This window comes from Mauremys mutica, chromosome 5, assembly GCF_020497125.1.
Source record: "Mauremys mutica isolate MM-2020 ecotype Southern chromosome 5, ASM2049712v1, whole genome shotgun sequence".
Classification (NCBI taxonomy): Eukaryota; Metazoa; Chordata; order Testudines; family Geoemydidae; genus Mauremys; species Mauremys mutica.
Window position 1 is genome coordinate 77,266,338 of NC_059076.1, and position 20,397 is coordinate 77,286,734.

Below are 20,397 nucleotides of genomic sequence, written 5' to 3' on the forward strand. Positions count from 1 at the left end.
TGGATGAAGCCATAGTGTCTAGATGCACTGTTTTCATGCAGGTGCTCTGTCAGTGACAAGATTAATGTTTCTGAACTTTGTGCTTAAAATTTAAGGTATCCTGTCATAATATTAAGGCCTGGAAAAAACAATGCTTTCCCTGATCGGTAATTACCAAACCATTATTTATAGGAATTGTTACAGCTGGTGAGTGCCAACACAGGTTCTCTACGTGCCTTGCCAATGTGGACGCATCGTGAGTTAGACCACAGTGGGCTGCTTTAATGCGCTCTAACATGTAAGTGTAGCCAAGCCCTAAGACTGACATGCTGAAAACCTAAGTACCATTAAATAACCCGCTAGCATCCAAATTTAAAAGGCGATAATTTGTTTGTCAGGCATTTATATAATTAGGCTTAGATGGATTCCCTGGAGATGTCATGATTAACTTAATCTCCTGATGAAGAAGCACTTTATATAAGTAGAATGTAACATGTGAATAAAAATTATCATGCTGAATAGTCAAGAAAGCCAAACTTTTTTGAGTCATCATTGGGCATTTGTACCATACTTCAGTGAACAGGAGAAATTATAGAGGACACTGGATGATCAGAGAACCAAGGAAAAGCTCCTCCTTGTAGACATGTTACTATGTGACTAGTGCCATATGCAGTTTTCAATCACAGCTATTTTTTCCTCATTCTTGGCATCCAGTGGTAGCTTGTGGTCCCCATTTTCACTCTGGCTGCTCCCCACTCTGGCACAGGTTACGGGAATCAAAATGAAAATGAGAGCCCCAAGCAGGCTCTGGAGTTCCAGCAATGAGGATAGACTGATATGACTGAAGACTGCCACCCAGCTGACAAATTCCTTCCCCACTGCTGAGCCCTTCAATTCATTTTCTCCTCTCCTTCACTTAAAAAGCGTCCCACACTTGATTCTATAATCTTGCAAAATTGTCACAAAAATACCAAACTAGGTACAAAATCTACGTGCTTGTCCTTAATCATGATGACTGATACCAAAATGTTACTTGCCAGATGAACAAAAAGTTACTGTGGTCCAATATGTAGCTAGTATTTTGCAAGGACGTTCCCGTTGGCACATGTCTTGCCTTGTTGGTTTCTTCTACTTGAGATTTTTCCCCAATGTATAATCCTATAGTTTCTAGCTGACTGTCAGAGCCGACTCTCAAGATGGATTAAGTTCTGTGTGGTTGATCATTTCAGCTAGAAACAATTTTGTCCTGGTGAAAAGCCAGGAAGTCACATCTGTCACAAGCAGCTAACTATTGTACCTGAAGTACAACACTTTCCTATTCCCTCTGCAAATTCTGAGATGATATAAACAGTCCAGTCACACTTCTCTCCCTGTGCTTTTTCTGGCATAAGAACCCAGACTGTAGTAAATGAGGATTAATAAATCTGTAAGGGGTTTTCATCTGAATACTTTGGTAGCATTTTGTGTTGTAAACAGATTTTTTGTGCTTTACTCTTCAGGCTTACTTAATTTAATATTTTCCTTGCATTTTTTTTTTTTAAAAACCTTAATTCCCACAACCATTCTACACCACTGAATTCTCTTAACAAAAGGGAGGAAACTGTAAAAGAGGATCAAAGAAACCACTGTGATGATTTTAGCTCAGGTTTAGGTGCTCTAAAAACAGAATGCTTAGATAAATACTTATTTCTTTGATGTATTACAATGATTTTTTTAAACCACAGGCATTTATGTAGTCATACTAATTATGTATTTATGAGGAAAACATACTTCAGTTAACCCTGACTCCAGGATCTGCATTTGCGTTCACCTGCATAGATTGTGGAGACAGTCTGCTGCTGGGAACTATCTGAGAAAGAGCAATGCAAAGTGCTTGCAAACTCCTCTGGAAGGAAATCTACAGCTAGTCAGCAAAGCCCTGACACTGGTCCAGGGTGAACAAGGCTGCTATTTCCAATTACACCTGAATTTGTGAAAATATTTTTCCTTTTTGATATTAAATGTGATTTCCAAATCTCAAGGTTTTTTGAAGAATTGATATGCTTCTTTACAGCCTTACCTTGCATGTGAGCTCTCTCTCTCTCTCTGTGTATGTGTCAGATTCTGCCATTCTTATTCATGCTTAGTACTGAACTTCACAAGTAGTCTCATTGGGCTAGACAGTGAACCCTTTACTCATAGTGCTAAACAGTTATTCCCCAAAATAGCCCCACTGCAGTCAATGGGATTATCTATGGGACATGGTCTACTCTTACATGCAGGAAGTGGACAATAAACATTAGCACAATGAAGTTTCTCAGAGTCCTGCAGAAGAAAGATAATTGTAACCGTACTGTGTGGTTCTTTCACTGCAATTTTTTGAAAAGTATTTACAATTTACTGGTAATGTGTGTGAAAAGCATGAAGGAATAAAACATCAGCATGTATCATAGTGCAGCTTAACACTATTCTGTATCTAAATACCTACAAGCAGTGAACCATAATTCAGAGTGAAAAATTAGTTGTGATACAGCACACATACTGATTAAGACAATATATTACTACATTAAGCAGCACAGTGGTTGACTCCTCTTACTCTGGTCTCCATTATGATTTATATCACCAATGTGATTTAAAGCACCTAATTTTTAACAGACTCTTAATCTAGACGGTGATCTTCAATGCTTTCCTCACCAAGACGTTGGCAAAATCCTGCCACTTTATACTCATCACCCATAAAGTTTTCCCCTTTCTTAGTGCACTTTATAGCCAAATAGCTAGTCCATATCTAATCTGCTGCCACAACTGCAACTGCTTCCTTGCAAGTATTGTTGATACTAGCCTCCTTTTATGGTACTGCCAAAATCATTTTTATCACCTATTGCTTTGACTATGTTCATATGCAGAACACCAGAAAGCCTCGACGCTTTCCCCTCTGAGTCACTCATTGGATCCCTATTGCGCTGTATATCAAGTTCAGACTTCTTGTCTTTGCCTTCAAGGCCCTATGCCATGCAAAGCTACTTGCATCTCTTGACTTGGTAGCCTTTCATAAGAACAGCCATACAGGGTCACACCAAAGGTCCATCTAGCCCAGTATCCTGTCTTCCAAAAGTGGCCAATGGTAGGTGCCTCAGAGGGAATGAACAGAATAGGTAATCAAGTGATCCATTCCCAGCTTCTGGCAAACAGAGGCTAGGGATCCAATCCTTCCTATCCTGGCTAATAGCCATTGATGGACCTATCCTCCATGAATTTGTCTAGTTCTTTTTTGAACCCTGTTATAGTCTTGGCCTTCACAATGTCCTCTGTCATGTTACACCCAACTGCTATGCTCTGCCAGCAATGCTAACCTCAATATAGCCTTCATTTCCTCCCAGAGGGATCTCTGCTCCTTTTGCCACGCTTTCCCTCACTACTGAAACACCATCCTCAAATTAGTTCAATAAGGGTGCATCTACACTGCATGATTCTTTTAGTGGTGTGTAGCATATATAACTGTGTAGCCCCCCCGCCCTCCCCAGGTATAAATAGTAGTATAGATGGCTGGTGAGCTATGGCTTAGGTGAGTAACGACACACCTGAAGGGTATAGGTACATACTTGAATATGTACCTTAAGTGACCCCCCCACCCCAAGCCCTGCCTACACTATTATTTTTAGCAATGTGGTTCCTGCTGCCTTCTCACTTCTGGAACCACTCCGTGCCACAGAAAAACTCCAGCAGTGGAAAAAGGCTTCATCCATTCCCTGTAGCTGGAGCCTTTCCTGTTTTGACGGGAAAGGCTCAGCAAGAGCTCCCAGTCTGCCAGTGCCTTTTACTGACACCTGCAGCAGTGTGGACATGGTGTGCTTTTCACTGCAGTATTTAGCTACACCTATGCTACATGCTGCTGCCAGTGGTGTGTAGTATAGACAAAACTTTAGTTATCTCCCACATCTTGTTCATATGCTCCCTCAAAGCTAATGCTTGCCACCAAGTTTACTACAAGTGAGGATGATTAAAGTATTTTTAAAAATGCAGTCATCAAAATGAACAATAGTTTTACTCATGAGTACCCACACTATCTTCAGGGCTAGTTCTAGTGGTGGGCGAGGAGGGTGCTGCCAACTTCCAGGAGGAGTCAAACAGCTTTGCCACTTGGCATTTTTTGTGTGCTCTGCTTCCCATTGGGCTGGTCTCTCTTTCGTGGGGGGGGGGTCAGCTGTTTGGGGGAGTGGGGGCAGAACACCAAACATTTTCCATCCTGGCCTACAAACGTATAGGGCTGCTCCTGACTATATTTTTATTATGACCCTTCAATCCCAGCACCTACCCATGGTTTGATGGCTTGTGAGCTTTCAGAACAAAGATTGTGCCAATATTTATTGCTGGTGGGCCCCTAGGATATTTTTGCCTTCTCTAGTAAATAATATAAATAATGGGACCGAACTCCAAGTCACCACATTCAAGGGGTTCAGATCTGGGTTCCAGTTTCAATTTACTGCAAAGATAAGCCTCAGATACAGAGTTTGGGTCTGGAATGGAATTTACCCAAGTCCAGATATCTGGGTTCAGATCTGGAGTTCTGGTCCTTCTGCATCATTTACTTTATCATGAAATTGATTTTTGGCAATAAATTTGGCACTAAAGAAAACACTTGTGCTTCTCATTATGATTCCACACTTTTATATATATAAAAATGTTGCAGTGATGGTTTTTAATCTCAGTAATATGAAACTGTTTCCTTTATACTGACACTCATTTTGGCTACAGTTGGCACATAATGCTGTAGTAAAATTTTGGTCTTCTCCAAGACCAGCAAGGTTCAACATCCATGTATTCTTCATTCCTGTCTTTCTTCAAGAAACCTAAAGCATGTCAAAGCTTGATCCAACATTGGTAGTCCTTATCTACTAAAGAAAGGAGACAAAGCCCAACCCAAACCTATTTTGGGGGAATAAACTGTTCATCCAAAAATCTTCACCCAGCTCTACTTGCTAATCACTGATTCTTGAATTCATATCTTCTATTTGTAAGTGTAAATCAGAGGAGAAAGAAAGCATTTATCGCTTTATTTAGCGGATCAAATGCCACGTTATACATATGTAAATTACCACAGCTGAAGAAAATATGCAAAAACAAATGATTTTTCCATATGATTTGTCAAATGTTTACTTGCTGGGCATTCTGACATTTCATTTTAGATTGAAGAAAATATTGTTTAATCTAAAATAATTTTTCCCAAACTTTTTGATTCAGAAAAAAGTCATTTTCAGGTTGACCCAAACTGAATTTTTTGTTCTGATTTTTGTGGAACTTACAGCAAGGTGACAAATCAGTTATTTGCCCAGGACTAGTAGCAAGAATGAAAAAGAGAAAACTTCAGTAGACAAAATATTGAGGGAAATGTCAATTGTTAGGAGACATCCCCTCAGACTTTCAATCTCAGCTGATGGGAATATAAATACAGCCATTGAACCTTCAGCATAATTAAAGCCGATGGCATTTTATGGTGATCAATATACTCTTATGGCTCCTGAGTCAGTCCTGCTATTAAATGCTCAGTGAATGACAGATGTGCTATTATCATAGTCCTTTCTCTGCAATGCCATTGATTCAATATGTTGCTCCTGGAACCTGTTTTCCAGACGTAGAGTCATGATCTTGGATGGGATTCATCCTTTCATAATAAACATTAACTCTCAGGAGATTTTCTAGTGTGTCTTTTAAAAAAAGGGGAAATGGCACTACAACATCATACAAAATCCATTTTCTTTTTACTTTACAGATGTGAGGAGGGGATGTTCTGATCAGGATTATGGTGGAGCTTTACACTGAAAATATTTTGTGCTAGCACTTCAATGAAAGTTTACAACAACATGGAACTGAATCCTACATTGTCAACCGGTTGGTATTGTCCCAGCTTGAAATGGTCATAGCAGACTTTGAACATTCTATGATGAATTCTGTAGTGCTATTTGGAGCTGGGCAAGCCTACCTCACTAACTGTGGGTAAGTGGATAGAAGTTTATGAAATGTTATAACCACCTATGACAACAAACACTGATGGGAAAAGGTGCAAAAGGGAGACAAAAAATTGAATTAGTCCAAACAAGCCTACTGATGTAAGTCAAGGACTGTGTTAAAATTATGCCTGGTAAACAAGAGACATGTGTGGAACTAGAAATTAATGGACCAAAACTGGTGAACAAAATAATGAGATGAACTATTCCACCCATCACTCACTTTTGGGGTCCTTAAAAGAAAGGAAACTGAGAAAAATTGGCAGAGGACTTGAACACAACAATTACTGACTAAAAGAAAAGGAAGAAGCAAACTTTGCCATCCTAGGTGCCATTCCAATGGTCTCCTGGGATCCACTGTAATACTGCTGAGCTGTTATTGCTCTAATCTGAAAGTGTCCCAACCACCACCCACCCCCCCACACACACACACACACACACACACACACACACACACACACGTCTTCATTCCCATTTCTCTTTTTTCTTTCTGTCTAATAGGAGTTTGGCTTAGCCAGCCAAGACTATGTATTTTGCACACTGCTGTAAGCCTGTTACCAGAGAGGCAGGAAATAGCAATGCCCTTAATAGCTAAATACTGGTACAAGTTTGCCATATCTCAGAGTGGTTAATAAATACAAGACACGTGTTGTGCCTGTGTTTTTTCCATTAGTGAGACTGCAAGTGAGTCAACACCAGAGAGGCTGAAATTTCTATCTGTGGGGTTTTTATTCCCATCTCGTTTTATTTTGTCTTGACAGAAATGGGATCACACTTTAACAACAGAAACAACAGTTCCAGCCCAGTTCAACTAACTTTTTATCTTTTTCCCAAAAGGACAGTTAACCATCTTTAATATCAGCTAAAAGATTGTCAATAGGGGCTGTTTTCTCTTAAAAGCTCTCTCCAGCTAAAGGGAAAGGGAACAAGGAAAGTTAAGGTTTTTATTTCATTTAATACTTCACATTTCAAATGCTTTAGCTGTTTTGCCTTTTCTTTTCTGTATCTTTTAATAAAATGTTAAAAGATTTAATGTTTTTGCCATGATACATAGGTTGAGGTCTCTATAACAAACCTTGTTTAAAACTGTTTAATATTGGACAGTTTCAGGATCATGTTAACACCTTTGACTCTGGACCCATTTATTCCATCTAAATTAATACAACAGTTCATTCCTAATAGAGATGTGTATTCTGAAAAGACTGGGTATGTTCTTATCTAGTTCTTACCTCATTTAACTCACAACAGGCCTGATGCAAAACCCACTCCACGTTAATGAAAAGATTCACATTAACTTGAATAGGCTTCCAATCACAGCTGATATGTACATAGCTGCTACTTATCTTGAATAAAAATAGTAAATGCAATAGCCAAGTTTCTGAGACATCCTATCCTCAAAGCTCCATCTGATGGGGAGGTGGGTACATATAGAAGAGGTACCAGGAGTTTAAGGGGTATGTCAGGGGAGTGGGGCGGGAGGAGAATGAAAAAATTAGCTCAGACCCCGCCCATGCTCCAGCAATTTGAAACACAAAAGAGAAACTGTATTTAATTTTTTTCCCCCTATTTTCTCAAATCATAGGGGCATTTTTCATAGTGAAAAGATTACATATAGAGCCAGTGGAAAATTTTCCATAAAAACTCTTTTAACTGATTACTTTTAGATTGCATAGAAATTGTAAGCAAAAAAATGATTTTCATACAAAAATTTTTGGTGTCATAAAAGAGCAGTAATTGTTGTTTGTTTGTTTTTTTAAAAACCAACCCATAAATAATGAAGCCGTACTAACGAATGCATTCTGTTACCAACAGCTGATTTGCTGCTTTAATGGTGTTACTGTGCCCCTTACATTGATAAGATGTAATTGGATTTATTAAACACATTTACATTTATTCCTAGTACATAATACTCAGGGCAGCCCTTTCCGGTATAGTTCAGAGAGCCTGAACAAACTAAAGCTACAGCTAGAGTTACTCATTTCTGCCTCTAATTCATATCACAAGAGAAATAATCACACCAGAAAACAAGAACGCCTCATTTGTTAGTCACTGAGAACTTGCAGATATTTAAAGAAACAGATATGGTAAAACAAAAGACTCAGTATGATTTGGGATCACAAGAGCTTATACCATTTCATGAAAATGATGCTGTGTGGCTCTATGGAATGTGAAACCATGGTCGCAAACAGCAGTGGAGTCACAAGTAGCAGCCCCTATCATATGAGGTAGTCACCGCAGAGACACAGTCCAAAAAAATAGGCAACACCGTCTCCAGATCCCAGAAGGGAAGAAGATAAAGGGCACTAAGTCTGCTATTCTGTTTGAGGTTTCAGACAATGAAGCCCCAGGATCTGGAACAACCAAAACCAGTGGACTTACCATCTCCTCGCAGCAATAGATTTGATGTTCCAAGGGAGCACACAGTTCCAAGTCACAATGCACTGCAGAGACTAAAAAAAACATAGTAAGTTTAGTTAGATTGGTTATAAGTTTTTGTAATTGGGTGGCATATTAACGTTAGCTTTTTAGGTGTTTTTGTTATTAAGCTTTGGCTTGGAAGGGAAGATGTGGTATTGGGGACACTGCCTTTAAAGTCTGAGCTTCCCAGATGGAGAGTCTGGATAAGGCACTGAGAAGCTCTTCTTATTATGCCCAGACAGCTAGAAATGGACACAGAATAGAGCAAAACTCTTTCAAGCATGGAGTGATTGTTGAACACCACAGAATCCAAATGCTGATTCCAACGTGCTCTCACCTTGCTGAGGCTGGGCAGTTTATGCAGTGCCCTAGCTTTGGGTTTTTAGGCATGCCTTTCAGGTGGAGCCCTCAGGTCTGAGGCACCTCCCAGCAGCAAGGACCCCACATGGTCCAATTGCCTAGAGCCTGAAACTAGTATGGCCATCCCCAAGCCTCCCCAGCAGCTTTTGCACGTTCTCCAAAATCCCACCAACGATTTTACCTCTTCAGTGGCACAAGACAATGAAAACCAACAAACACACAGACAGCCAATACAGGATTCTAATCCCCTTTGCTCTTAACTTAGCTTGTGATACACAGATCTACACAAAATAATAAACACACCTATACACATTTTCCCTGCCTGAGTTTTTTCACCACTCTTGAGTTCTCAGGCTTAGATCAGAGTCATCTGAGAAATCCAGGATACTTCCTCTCCTCTTGCCCTCCTGCACATGGCTTCTTAGCCAAAACATGGAATTGTTTTTCTTCCCTTCTCTCTAAAATGGCTGCTGAGAGATGGCTCTTTTATAACCTTCAGCCTCCTTTATCAGGTGACCACCTGGTCAGCCTCATCAGGTGATCAAAATCATCTACCAGGTGATCTGTTGTTTAGTTACCAGCCCAGATGAACAGACTACTACTTCTAAGTAGGAGCCAGCCTATTGTATAGCGTGGTTTCATTAGTGGGAGAGCAGGTAAGTTAACAACACTTTATCATTAGCCCTATGCTGCTACCCCTTGGAATTCCAGTCCAACATGGAGGTAAAAGGACAACAGACAAGGCAAACAAACACTATATTCAACATGAGGCTGCAGTCTGACAGATGCATGGAAAGAGCTCTTCCCTCCCCCACCAAAACACAATTTCATAAGATGTGCATAGATTCAACAAATTGTCACACCATGGATTCATAATATTGTCTACCTACATTACTACAATTCCACATTACCCATCAATGTCTTTGATGTAGTCATAAGGCTCAATATATGCGGAGGGGGGACTGTTGTGTTTTTAATGCACAGTAATGACACAGATGTGACTGACTGTGTGGAAAGAGCTTGGCTGTGAAGATGCTAATTTCAAGAAAATCACATTTTCAAGCAGGTGCTGGAGCTCTTCCTTCTCAGATTATTATAACCTAGTTTTCCAGCAAATGTCACACTAAAGGCTTGACCACACAATCAAATAGTTACCATGTTGATCCATGATCCACAGATTAACACTTTGAACAGGTCCCATTCATTGATGTTGGTCCTTTCTCATTTTTATTCTAGTAAAGGTATAAGAGGGGAAGGGCAGACTACAGCTGCTGGAAATATTTCAGTCATTAGGAGGAAAAGCAGAAACTGACACTAATCTGGAGAAAAAGCAACCAATGATATTCAGGTATTTGGTATTTTACTATAACTGCTCTGGGGTACTTGCAATAGCAGCAGCAACACCACTTCCTCTACCATTGTCCAAGAACACTTTGTCTTGGCATATTTTACTAATGGCCGAATGAATGTGGTGGAAGGTCAAGATTCAGGTGCCTGTCCAAGGTTCTTTGGGTCACCTGAAATTCGGAATATTGCAGATGCAAGACTTTCTCAGTCTTCTTCAGTACATACTCCTTTTTTTGGTACCTGAGAGAAGTTTGTTAGCATTTCCAGTTGCAAGGCAGGCAGACTGAGTGTAGCTGCTTTAGGGGAGTTATTGTGGTAATTAATTAATGACCAAAATAAAGTGGTGTAAATGAGAAAAAGTGGAACTAGTTATTTCCAACTTGCCTTGGAAATGTACTTCAAATTATTTCATGTAGTGGGGAATAAGGGTTTCTTTACACAGCAATTGTAGGGGCTGGCCTGGGTCAGCTGACTTGTGCTTGTGGGGCTCAGGATGCAGAGCATAGGTGCTGGAATGGGGGGTGCTGCCATACCCTATGGCTTGAAGTGGTTTCCATCATATACAGGTTTTACAGTTTTGTTCAATGGCTTTCAGCAACCCCACTATACACACTGTTCCAGCACTCCTGCTGCAAGACTGTAAAATTGCTGTGTAGGTGTTCTAGCCCAGACATTAGCCCAAACTCTGGGACTCCGCAAGCAGGGAGGATCCCAGGCCTGAATGTCTACAGAGCAATTTTTACCCTCGCTGCCTGAGCCAACTGACCTGGGCCCGCTGTGGCCATGCTGCAGGTCTTTTGTTCCAATGTAGACATACCCTAAGTTACTTCGCTCCTTTTTGCACCACCCGGTACACCCATACAGACAGCTTCTCTGGCAGGCAAGTAGGAAGGACATAGCCAAGGCTCTCCCCACTCTCCTCCCTGGCCATTTGCTCACAGTGGAGAATAGCAGAGAAGTAGCCCTTTCTCTTCCCACTGCAAACAGCATCACAATCTGAGCAATTCTAAGCAGAGGAATATCCTGTTCCTATGCTGTCCAGTTCCATTTGTGACAATCTAAATGTCAGTTCTGATGTTTCTCATCATTAATGAAGCATACACTAGAAAAGAACATTCAAATCTTGACAATTCTGCTCGAATGGCTTTCGTTTAGTCTCCTACTTTACTGAGCCCCATCCCCCATTTCCAAAAAGGCACCTTTGGGCTGTAGATAAAATAATTCAGTAATTTAAAAATCATGAACCAGGCCCAGTGGCTCAGCTGCACACCCCCAAGCATACATCTGTACAGAAGGCTACTGGGTAATTAAAGGATCATGGATAAAATTAGCCCAACACAAAAAACTTACAATGCACTTTAAAAAGAGCTGTGAGGACAGACAGTCTCAGGGAAGAAGTTCCTACACAGTCTAAGCCTGGCTCAATCCAAATTGAATTTTAGGAGCGTAAACGAGGTCACTTGAGGTTCTCATTTGCTTGTCTAGACCATATGGTGGAAAAACTGGGCCAGTAAGGAACATTTGTGGTATCTAAGGGTTTTTACCAGAGTTCAGTGGCAAACAATTTAAAAAAATTAAACTCCTCTGCCCTTTTCATTTACCCAAGTCTCAGGTCTAATATAGTAAGTCCAATAGCTTGGAGTTTTTGGGAAGGCCAGAGAAATGTGAATTTATTTACTTGCTCTTGTCAATCACTAACATAGGATGAAGAAAGAGAAATGAAATTTTAATGTAAAAGAGGCCAGGATTATATAGCAATACGCAACTTTATGTGCCTTAATATCATTTATTGTTTTGTTCAGAAGAAGATAGGGGTTCTGTCTCCTTCAAATTGCTGCTTCAGTAAAACATGTAACCTTAAGTATGTCTAAATATCTAAACCTCCACATTTCAGACCAGTCCAACCTTGGTCCAGGAGCCATGCAGTCCCAAAACTTTCAGGTCTTTATTGCGAAGCAATATTCTAAGCTATATTGTCTAAGGGAAGCAGCACCTGAATGCAAATTACCCATGATAAAAGTGGGGCACAACTGTAAGTGGCAGGAAATAATGTATTTGATAGGCATTCAGGTCTTTCTGCACCCTTTGGATGGGAACCCCAAAGTCCTACTACACCCCACCCTACTCTAGTTGTTCCCTTAGGAAAAAACTTCACTGAGTCAGATCATGGCCTAAAATTTCAGGGTTAATTTCAGAGGAAGTTCAGGGAAGTATGCCCAGCTGGAAGCTAATTGGGTACAGCTGAGCCTATTTAGGCTCAACATTTTAAAAGTCTGTGACTCTAAAAGGGGAAAGGCTCAACTGGGTTATGTTGACCAAAAGTGAGGGCAGTAGAGAAACCATAACACTACTTGACCTTTCACATTGTGACTACATAAGCCTAGCTCTAAAACATAGGTCAAAGTAACTAAGTCACTCAGGAACATGAAAAAGTCACACCCTTGACAGACATGGTTAAGCTGACCTAAGCCCTAGTATAGACACTGCTAGGTCAATGGAAGAATTCGTCCAACAACCTAGCTATCACCTCTTGAGGGCATAGATTTACTTCAGATAGAAAAAACCCTTCCATAGCTGTAGCAATTATGTAGCTGCAACACTGCAGTTGTGCCTCTGTATTGCTTAGGGTTGTCAGGTGTCCAGTTTTCAACCAGAATGCCTGGCTGAAAAGGGCCATTAAAAATCTGGTTGGTGCAGGGCTGGCAGGCTCCCTACCTGGCTCTGTGCGGCTCCCTGGAAGCAGCAACATGCCCCTTGGCTCTTAGGTGGAGGAATGGCCATGGGACCATGGGCTGCCACCACCCTGAGCACCAGCCGCATAGTTCCCATTGGACGGGAACCATGGCCAATGGGAGCTGCGGGGACGGCACCTGTGGGTGAAGGCAGCATGCAGAGCCCCCTCCCACACCCATACTCCCTTCCAGAGCCTGCACCTCCTCCTGTGCCCCAACCCTCTGCCCCAGCTCAGAACCTCCTCCTGCACTCCAAACCCCTCATCCCCAACCCCAGCATTAGCAAACCTTTAAAAAAAATAGGTTAAACATTTGCTGCCTTCTAGTATAGTAACTGATTTTAATGGGGTTATATTTTTGTTGACATCCTAGGCACTTCATTCTTTGATTCCTTCACAAATCTTGGATGAATGCCACTGGGTCTTGATGACTTGCTGATATTTAATTTGTAGGTTTTCACGTTGCTATTTAATTTATTAGTAGTGATTAGCTATTTTAGTTTGTTCATGTAATTCATAAAAATGTCATCAATATATACAAGAGCCAGCCTGAGGGATGAGAGCTCCTCTGCATAGAGCTGGTCAAAACATTTCAATAAAAAAGAAAAACAAAGAAAAATTTGATGTATTTTTCCCTCTCCTGATCACTTCTGTGTTCTATAGGGAAAATTTTCAATCAGCACCTATCTCATTACCTAAGTACTTCCCTACAAAAAGAATTAATGAGGAACGCTAGTGCAGAATAGTTAGGGTGTCAATTTGAAGCTCAATAGCTATTCTACATTAACTCCCCATAAGGACATTCTTATTTTATGTGATGAGTAGCTTTTTGTGGTTTTAGGTTACTCCACTTCCAAAAGCTCAATAACCATTCTGCACCAGCTATCCCAGACTTTTTCTCCATGTAGACAAACCCTTAGGTCTTGATCCTTCAAAGACTTACTTGTGTGCCTAACTTTATGCACTGTAATCACAAAAGTTAAAGTTAAGCACATTAGCAAGTCTTTGCATGATCAGGGCCCTAGGGATTTGTACAGGTGGTGGTGATTGTCACCATACTATCGGATGTCCACTTAGATCACTGGCTCTTGTTTTGAGGTATGATGTCGCAGCACATACTAATTGGTTAAGTCATATAACTCTCTCAAAAGCCAATTGGAGCGTGTGTATTTGTGGACGTGTCAGTTAGGAGATGCTTTCTTTACAATATATTCAGGAGCACTGGACCTATGGGTTTTGGGGTGCGGCAGCACCCCCTGGAGTAAAGTACTAATAGCAACTAAATGCCTGGCTTTCAACATATACAGAGTTTACAGTTTTGTTCAATGTCCTTCAAAATCCCCACTCTAAAAGTTGTTCTAGCACCCAAGTGCATTGTATAATTTTGCAAAGTTTTAAGATAATGAATCCTTTCAGATATGATCTAATGCATTTGTTTGATACAGTTTAAAAATGTTACCAACCTTGTAAGCTATTACTTGTTTAGCACAGATAATATGCACAAAGATGAAGTCAGCTCCTAATAGTTTACCACAGGGGTCGGCAACCTTTCAGAAGTGGTGTGCCGAGTCTTCATTTATTCACTCTAATTTAAGGTTTTGCATGTCAGTAATACATTTTAACATTTTTAGGTCTCTTTCTATAAGTCTATATTATATAACTAAACTATTGTTGTATGTAAAGTAAACAAGTTTTTCAAAATGTTTAAGAAGCTTCATTTAAAATTAAATTAAAATGCTGATCTTACGCCGCCAGCCTGCTCAGCTCGCTGCCAGCCTGGGGTTCTGTTCACCTAGGCTGGCAGTGGGCTGAGCGGGGCCTGTGGCCAGGACGCCGGCTGGCAAGGGGCCGGCAGCTGGGACCCCAGACCTGGGGGGTGGTCAGGGCAGAGGGCTGAGGGTGTGTGGGGGGGTTCAGGGCAGAAGGCTGGGTGTGTGGGGGGCTCAAGGGTCAGGGCAGAGGGCTGTGGGGGTGCAGGACAGAAGGCTGGGTGTGGGGGGGTTCAGGGGTCAGGGCAGAAGGCTGGGTGTAGGGGGGTTCAGGGGTCAGGGCAGAGGGTATGTGGGGGTGCAGGGCAGAAGCCTGGGTATTTGGGGGGGTTCAGGGGTCAGGGCAGAGAGCTGGGGTGCTTGGCTCGTAGGGGTGCTCCCATGCCCTAAGCAGCTCATGGCAGGGGGCTGGAAGGGATATGCCTTGTTCCACCCCCTTCCCCAAGTCCCCATCACTACCTCTTCTCTGCCTCCTCTATGGAGCAGCGAGCATGCTGCCACTTTTCCCCCTCCCCATCGCAAGGGCCACCAGCTGATCGGTGCAGGGAAAGAGAGAAGGAGGGGCAGGAAAGCAGCACGCTGGGGGAAGAAGCAGGGGAGGGGGGGAAGCCTGGCTGCTGGAGGACCAAGCTTCTGCTTCCTGCCCCCACAAGGGAGAGCAGTGGGTGGGAGGGCTGAGTGGGGCTGGGGGCCGGAACCACGGCAGGCAGCAGCATGCCACTCAAAATCGGCATGCGTGCCATGTTTGGCATGCGTGCCGTAGGTTGCCGACCCCTGGTTTACCATCTATCCCACGTAGGCCAGACAAGTGCAGGGTTCCATGAAATTCTGCTCTGTTCAGGTTCTCATACCATGGCCATCACTGTGATATCTGAGTGCCTTCCAACAGTGCAATAAGCATCATGAGAATCTGTCACATGAGACTTCTTCCTCTCCTCAGGAGGAAAATTGTGTATGGATTATTACTATTTATTTTGTAATGTATGTTTACAGTATGTTATTAATTAAAGCAAAGTTAAAGAAGTGCACTGGGATTGGAAAATGGTGAGTTTTGTGGTGGTTCTTAGATCCAATGGGAGTTGGCCGCTGTGACATAACCAGCTCATGTTTGGTATTCCAATACAGCAGGCACCAGGTATCACAGTGAGGCTGAATGTAGGCACAACCCAAGCGGATGGGGGAGGGGGAGAAGTGAGTTTGAAACTACTGACTTTCTTAAGGCTGGTCTACACTACCGCAGTAAATCAATCTAACTTATGCAACTTGACATTGTTGGACCACTTACTGTGGTGGCTACACTGCACTGTGTCGATGAGAGAGCTTCTCCCATCAACTTCCCTTACGCTTCTCGGGGAGGTGGAGTACACAAATCGATTGCAGCAGTGCCAATTTACCCGCAAGTGCAGACATACCCTTAGCCTGCCTGCTCTGAGAATTCACCTCATGTTGCTCATGGAAAATGAGAACGTTACCAGTGGATTAGCATCTTCTCTTTTGTAAGGATAAATAAATAAGATGAAGGTTTCTAACCATCAGAAGAGTGAAGTTCTGGAATAGCCTTCCAAGGGCAACAGTGGAGGCAAAAGACATATCTGGCTTTAAGACTAAGCTTGATAAGTTTATGGAAGGGATGGTATGATGGGATAGCCTAATTTTGGCAATTAATTGATCTTTGACTATTAGTGGTAAATATGCCTAATGATCTGTGATGGGACACTAGATATGGTGGGATCTGAGTTACTACAGAGAATTCTTTCTGGGTGTCTGGCTGGTGAGTCTTGCCCACATGCTTAGGGTTTAGCTGATCACCATATTTGAGGTCGGGAAGGAATTTTCCTCCAGGGCAGATTGGCAGATGCCCTGGGGGGGTTTCGCCTTCCTCAATAGTATGGGGCACGGGTCACTTGCTGGAGGATTCTCTGCACCTTGAAGACTTTAAACCACAAGTTGACGATTTCAATAGCTCAGACATAGGTCAAGAGTTTATTACAGGAGTGGGTGGGTGAGATTCTGTGGCCTTCATTGTGCAGGAGATCAGACAGGAAGATCATAATTGTCCCTTCTGACCTTAAAGTCTATGAGTCTATAAGGGCCTGATAATAGCCCATATATTTTTCTGGACTCAGTGCTAGCAAATACTATGCGTATTTTAAATTGCAGGCATATGCTTTATTTCTGGTAATACATTAACAAAATGCTAAGATGATATTTAAAGATGATATTTGAAAAAAAATAAAGCTGAAATTCTGTCTTCTTTAGTGTGAATTCTATTTAGTCTATGCTAACAGAGCATCAAATGTAAGGCCAAAAAAATGAGTATTACATAAATCAGCCTCCATTTGCTATTAATGAGTAATTGTTGCCTTTTGGTTCTTCTCGGCTCACTACAAGGAATTATTGCATGCAGTTCATGTTTTAGGGCAAAGGATAGTTTCTCCTTATCCAGTACATAATCTGAAGCAATTACTCTGTCAATGATCCCAGCAGGGTCATTTGTTTTATATGCCTAGTCCTATTCAGCCACACCAAGCCAGTATGAGAGTGATATACTAAATTTGAAGTGGTGAGCTGAGGAGTTCTGATGGGTGGAGGAATGTCTTGACAGAATTCTAATCAACAGTAAAATAGATGGAAGGCTGGGGAGCCTTTCTGAAGTACAGTCATGAGTCAATGAAAAAGCAGCCTCCAAATTTCTCTGAACACAAGAGCAACAGATGTGGAATGTGTGGATGCTATTAAAATCATTGTGAGAACTGGTAGTGGATTTGGTTCTTTCGTGAATATTTAAAGACATTATTATGTCATTCCTGATCCTGACCTTTCAGCTGGTATTCTGCCTACCAACACTTTGGAAAACGTATAAAGCTAACCTTAACATAACCTCAGCAATGACATGCAATCATGTAGATAGCTGATTAGATTTTACCTTAGTTGGATTATGAAGTAATTTATCCCTGTTGCTGCCACTGCTTCGAGTGCTGCTAGCAAATGCTAATGTAATTAACTATATAACTCCATAATATGCAAGTGATTTGTATGCAGGCTATTGGAATAACATGTCTGCTCTGTATTCTAGTACTATACTTCCTCTTAGATTTATTCTCTATCCAGCAAGCCCTATTCATTTTTTTTAAGTATGCACTTTGTCTGTACTGTAAGCTCTTACTTATTGCCTTGATCTTCTCCAACACTAACGCGGACATTAATGTAAAATATTTCTATTGTGGCACAGTGACTTGGATGTCCTGGCAGCTAAAAAGCATGTAACAATTCGGAGAAGGGGGACCTCAGACAAATCTGAAAAGATTTGATCTAACTTAGAAATATTTGATTAATTTTAGCAGATGGAAACTGGGACCTTGCTCTCCTTTCCCCTCCCTTTCCATTTCTTCACACACACCCTCTTTTTTTTGTTCCCTTATTTTTTTGGAGGGGGAGGGCAATCAATAAAATATAAATTTAATAAAATTATATCTAGAATTTGGTTTTTAAAAGCCAAAAACAAGCTCCAAGTCTCACTTTATGGAGCAGAGGTTGATTGTTTAATACTGAGAATTGAGGTTTCTCAGGCTTTATGTTGCAGACAAGATTTTGGCCTATATATTCCAAATGCACATCCTGTCTTGAGTCACTTTGCTGACTTCACTTCTGTTTCTATGTCAAATTCAAACTGTTCATCCTCCCTTTGAAGACTCTGCACAACAACTCTGTCCCTGCCTCACCTTTTACCTTATTTCTAACCACTTACAAATTTGGCCTGGCTCTCCACCACATTCTCTTTGTAGTCTTCTAGAAATACTCCCAAGCTTTTGCTTATGCTGCTCTCCGTGCTTGGAATGTCACCAGGGATTTAGTAGTGATATGGACAGCAAATTGGACATCAGTTTGCAAAGGGATATGGTAGCATAAAAGGCCTATATAGTTTTGGAATACAACATGACTTTTGCCATTTCTGGGCATTTAGGGTAAACTCAGTTCACATTTTCTCCATAACCAAGAAAGCAGAAAAGTTACTTTTTAATGAAAGTTGAGATTTTGAGTTATTCACTTTAAGAAAAAATACATAGTATGGCAAGACTCATGATAAAAATCACAGGAGTTGGCAACACTGGATATGTATAGTTTAGATAAGCAGCAACTAAGATATGTGGCAATAGTCTATAAGGATATAAACAATAGATCTAGTCAGGAAATTATTTTTATTTGAAAGTTTTAGATTTTCACTGAAAAAAATAAATTGTTTTTCCCTGTTTTAAACTGAAAAAATAGTTGCCCCCAAAACTGAAAATATATGTTTTCAGCATTTTGGTTTTTTGACAGACTTTTGATGAAATTTTTCTTGAAAATTTCCATTTAGTCAAAAAAGGCAGTTTCTATCTAGAAACCATTTAGATCAAAAACTGTAACACACTCTAGTAAACAGCATAGGGGGAGATCAACTATTTAGCATAACAAAAGCATCTATAACTTGGAACAATGAGAGAAAATAGATGGAAGAGAATATTTATGCAGACTATAAGGGAAAACATGAAGTCGATCCATAGAGTTTAAGGCCAGGAGACACCATTAGATTATCTAGTCTGGCCTCCTGAATATTGTAAGCCATTAAATTTCACCCAGAGACCCCGGTATTGAGCCCAATAGCATATGTTTAGCTAAAGCATATCTTCTTAATCTGAAAATATTCAGAGATGGAGAATCAACCACTTCCCTTGGTAGTTTGTTCCACCTTCAATATTTGTGCCTAATTTCTAATTTAAATTTGTCTGGTTTCAGCTTTCAGCCACTAGGTCTTGTTATGGCTTACTCTGTTAAATTAAAGAGCCCTTTAGTACCTGCTATTTCCTCCCAGGGAAGGCATTTATACACTAATCAAGTCACTTTTCAATCTTTTTATTTCAAGTCTCTCACTCTAAGGTATCTTCTCCAGCCCTTAAATAATTTTGGGTTTGTTTGTTTTTCCTGCACCCTCTCCAATTATTCAACATCCCTTTAAAACTGTGGAGAGCAGAACTGGACACAGTATTCTAGTATTGGTCTCACCATTCCCATATAGAGAGGTAAAATTACCCTCTTATTTCTGCTCCCACTTCCCTATTTATACATCCAAAGAGAAGTTAAGTCTTTTTTGTCACAGCATTGCACTAGGAACTCATGTTGAGTTTGTCTACTATGACTCCTAAATCCTCTTCAAAGACACTGCTTTCCAAGCTACAATCCTCCACTGTGTAGGTATGACCTGCATTCCTTCTTCCTAGATGTAAGAGTTTGCATTTGACTGTATTAAAACATATTCTATTTGAATGGGCCCATTTTATCAAGCAATCCAAATTGTGGTGAGTGACTGTCCTCTGACCATCATTACTTCACTAATGTTTGTCATTTGCAAAATGTTATCAGCAGTGATTTTATATTTACTTCCAGATCAATGATGAAAATATTGAATGGCAGCTGGCCTCCTTTGGAAATCCTGGGAGCTGGAGGCCCTCCTCATAACTACCGCTGTAGAAATTGAATGGGTGGCAATATCAGTAGCATCAAGGGAGGCCTGGAAAGATATTCTGGTGAGCAGCTGGCCTTCTACAAAACTTGCCTGGAATTGCTGACTATGTTCTGCTTATAGATGCTCAATAAATAAGTTCAGCTTGGTATAATTTGTATGAATGTATTTCACCACTAAAGCCTAGTAAATGGTGATTCTGAATTATACAGTAGCAGATTCATACAATTTTCTACCAAACAGGTCAAGGCTCTTATGATCCTTGTCGCAGGGTGTGGATTTAGCATGGTCATTTGTTAACCACATCAA

At 41.0% G+C, this 20,397-nt stretch overlaps 2 long non-coding RNA genes across 3 annotated transcripts in view; one reads left to right on the forward strand and one right to left on the reverse strand.

Annotated features, from left to right (window-relative positions):
• Positions 1-9,190, reverse strand: part of LOC123370791 — a 92,207-nt gene extending 83,017 nt beyond the window's left edge. The window contains exons 1-2 of one of the 2 annotated variants that reach the window (XR_006579551.1): positions 9,078-9,190; positions 8,343-8,413 (exon numbers count right to left, since the gene is read on the reverse strand). This is a non-coding gene — a long non-coding RNA (uncharacterized LOC123370791). Of the gene's footprint in view, positions 1-8,342; positions 8,414-9,044 lie in introns of both variants that reach the window. The other variant, XR_006579552.1, reaches the window with a different exon arrangement.
• Positions 1-20,155, forward strand: part of LOC123370790 — a 34,812-nt gene extending 14,657 nt beyond the window's left edge. The window contains exons 2-4 of the long non-coding RNA XR_006579550.1: positions 5,729-5,847; positions 9,978-10,089; positions 20,013-20,155. This is a non-coding gene — a long non-coding RNA (uncharacterized LOC123370790). The remainder of the gene's footprint in view (positions 1-5,728; positions 5,848-9,977; positions 10,090-20,012) is intronic.
• The last annotated feature ends 242 nt before the right edge of the window (positions 20,156-20,397 follow it).